This window comes from Nelumbo lutea, chromosome 5 (assembly GCF_056320005.1).
Source record: "Nelumbo lutea isolate HS-2025 chromosome 5, American lotus-T2T, whole genome shotgun sequence".
Taxonomy (NCBI): domain Eukaryota; kingdom Viridiplantae; phylum Streptophyta; class Magnoliopsida; order Proteales; family Nelumbonaceae; genus Nelumbo; species Nelumbo lutea.
In genome coordinates, this window is record NC_142688.1 from 82,292,391 (window position 1) to 82,295,826 (window position 3,436).

Here is a 3,436-nt window from a genome sequence, read left to right on the forward strand (position 1 = left end):
CCAACTATAACAAATATGCAAGCATATGATTTATTGTAATCAAAACTATAAATGAATAAAATCTTAGTAGCACATTCATATCATTGTATTGTCTTCATTTTCAAAAGTCTCCACCTTTTTATCTTCTTTGTTCAAACTTTCCATAGCTTCAATTAAATTCTTCTGTCAATGAATTTAATACATAGTTAGAATGATAGTTATAAAACTTGTTTTGTGAATCAACTTAAAAAATGCTCATGCAATGTTAGTTAGAAACAAAAAAAAAAAAAGACTTTTGAATTGCAATACTTTTGTTCCCTATATTTTGATTAGGCACTCTAAGGGCATAACATATGCGGTAGTAGGAAGCTAATTTATAAGGCTAAGGAAATTCTTAGATGTATGGAAAAATACAGCACTAGTAATAGCCTTTATTTAGAGAAAAAAGGTTTGATGATGATTTCAAATTTCCTTCTTTCCAAAAGCCAAAATCCTAAAATCCTAGGTTTATTTGCAGTTGTGACATCATATTAGAATTGTGTTTCTTTTGGAGGCATTGTAAGAACAAACATCACATAAAAGTTATAAAACTAGTTTTGTACATTGAAACATCACTTTATATATTCTTTTGTTTACATGGGATTTGAAGCTAGAATATTTATTTATATTGTTCTTAATAGGCTAATAGTTTAATGTTAACATTCGGTGATGTTTAGACAAAAATATGCTCTCATTTGACAAATTGTGCAGGTGTTTAAGGCTTTAAGCATACTATTTTGGTTACTTTTTTTGGCTTTCTTATATTTTAAGACAATAATCAATTCTGAAGTCTTGTTCAATCTTCATTAATTGTTGTTCACACTTTACGCTTGTTTGTCTAATTTAACATGCTACTTGGAATATAGCCTTTTGTGGGTAGTTTGAACCATTACCAGGTTACTGGGTGAAGAGGGACTGGAACCTAGCTATGGTATGAACTTGTAAAATATGCATAATACATGTCAAACAATCATTTTCAGTTTGATAGTTCGATATCATTTAATGTAGAAGCATTATTCTTTTATATATACTTATCATCTTTCCATGTTCCTTTCTTTTGGTCCATTATGATCTAGGTGACAGGGTTCAGATCTTGGAAACAACCTCTTTGTGTATTTGTAGGGGTAAGGTTGCATGTAGTATCTACCATTTCGTTATTATGTATCTATATTGGTTGCTATGGTACTTCATCATAATTTTTATCTAATGCTTAATCTAGTTTTATTGCACTAATTAAATACCTCCATTCCCATAAATTGTTATAGCACTAGAATTTGATTGTAGACTCTGTTGGCCCTTTTACTAAAAGAACCTATTCTTTTACCTTTATGTTTCTATGCAGATTTCAAATGCATTTCTAAACATTTTCAAGATAGTCATATGCACATTCTTCTTAGCTTTGTAAAAGAAGTGCTAAAGCCAAGAACAAGGTTGAGACTGGACTTGCCTTATGTTCTATCTCTACTTCTCTTTGCGTGGGTCATCTAGTTATTATTCCCTATTTGTTTGAAATTCATTTGCATTCTCATATTGTTTATGAATATTTGCTAGGATTTATTTGTATATCCTTGCACAGGAGTTCTTAGGCAACATATCTTTTTTGGATTTTAAAATCTACTTGATAGCAATGGTGTTGACTATGGTTGAGTTCGATTTAATTCAAACAACATTGATGCTCTATCATCAGGGGTATAGATTTTGTCATTTCCATGTTGATGCTTTCTAACTGTTACATCACTTACCAAAGAAAATAACACCAACCAATACATGAATGAGGGAATAGAGGCTCTTATATTTTTCTTAAATAGCACTTGTACAGAATAACACCTAATTTGAATTGATTTATTTTCTTGGTTGAGTCTATGTTTTGCCCTATAATATAATTGCATGAGAAACTAACGAAACTTTGCATTGTGGAAGTTGAGGGTTACATTTATAGCCTATAGGTGCAACTTTGTTTCATTTGAAAGCTTTAGATATTTTGTATCTATCCAGAACCTAGGTCACATTTCATCTATTCCCTTACCCTGTCAAGTTGTATTTTTCCAACTTCCCTAAATTGAACACCATTCCTAGGCATCCAACAACTGTTGAAGAGATGCAACTATCTAGCTATAGTGCCTAACAATTAATGCCAATGCTACAGATGTGGAGGAAGGTGATAAAATCTGGATGATGAAAACAACACATTGAGTATAGATAATGTTAATTTGGCTATTGGTTTGACCAAATTAATTGCAAAACCAGAGAAGTAGACAACTCATATCAAGGGGGTTATTTTCCAAACGTGAACAAGATGGAAAGGTTATACATATGGGGGATGACTAATTTCATAATCTTACATTCTAGTACACTTGAATCATTGTAAGCGTGATTGGTTTCTAAATGATTTTCTTCAAATAGCATTACCAAGTTGCATGTTTCTTCATTTACCTTATGAAAAGTAAAAAAAAAAAAAGACTTTTCAAAGGAAAAATGGACATCTATATCTGCTTACCATTTAGGCCAGCATTTGAATATGATCCCCAAGATCATATTCACGTCAATTCAGACTATTGACATCAACTCAAACGATGAGTGGATTTGGAAATGGAGCAAGAATGGGTGTTTTTGAGTTAACTCTTTGGCTCTCAAGTTAAGCAATTCAGGTGTTAAGAAATTTCCAAATAAGAAGATTTGGAAACCTATTAGTCCTTCTAAAGTTAATTTTCTAGTTTGGACTATGGCCATTAACAAATGCCTGTCCAAAATGAGCCGAGTGAGGAGAGGGGTACAGATCTCTGATATCTTTTGTGGGTTATATGAAGTACATCCAGAATCCACTAATCATCTTGTGTCTGCATTGTCCTATAGCAGCCCAAGTATGGGCTCATTTTTCAAGGCAATAGGACTCAATTAGGTCATGCCGAGAAGTGTCAAAGAGTTATTTAGCTATTGGAAAATAAGAGGTTTGAAGGAAAGAAGAACTGTGGTGTGGAAGACAATCCCTGCAACTGTTCTTTGAACCATCTGGACTGAGAGAAATAACAGAGTGTCTTGCAACAAAAACAAGAGCCATGAAGAGATTGTGCATTGTGTAGTTGGCAAACTTTCTTCCTGGATTGCTATCAATCCAGCTTATAATCAAGTGAATGCATTTCATTTTTTGAGAACACAATCAGTTTGGTGTCTGTAAAGGCTGATGCCTTTCGTGGGTTGACTACTGCTGTATTTTGGTTCTCTATTTAATAAATTTACCTTGTAAAAAAATGATCCCCAGGATCATATTATCATTTTTTAATAAAAGCATGATTAATAGCTACTACTATATCTACTATCTAGCCTTCCTAATATTTGGACATCTATATCTGCGTATTTCTTCATTTACCTGACCTCATGTATCTGAGTTGCTCTTTGCTTTATTTGGAAATTGAGGATA

At 32.7% G+C, this 3,436-nt stretch overlaps 1 long non-coding RNA gene across 1 annotated transcript; it reads left to right on the forward strand.

Annotated features, from left to right (window-relative positions):
- Positions 1–528: 528 nt before the first annotated feature.
- On the forward strand, positions 529–1,469 carry LOC148853107 (uncharacterized). The gene is made up of 3 exons (XR_016099106.1): positions 529–949; positions 1,095–1,142; positions 1,361–1,469. It is a non-coding gene; the product is annotated as an uncharacterized LOC148853107 (long non-coding RNA).
- The last annotated feature ends 1,967 nt before the right edge of the window (positions 1,470–3,436 follow it).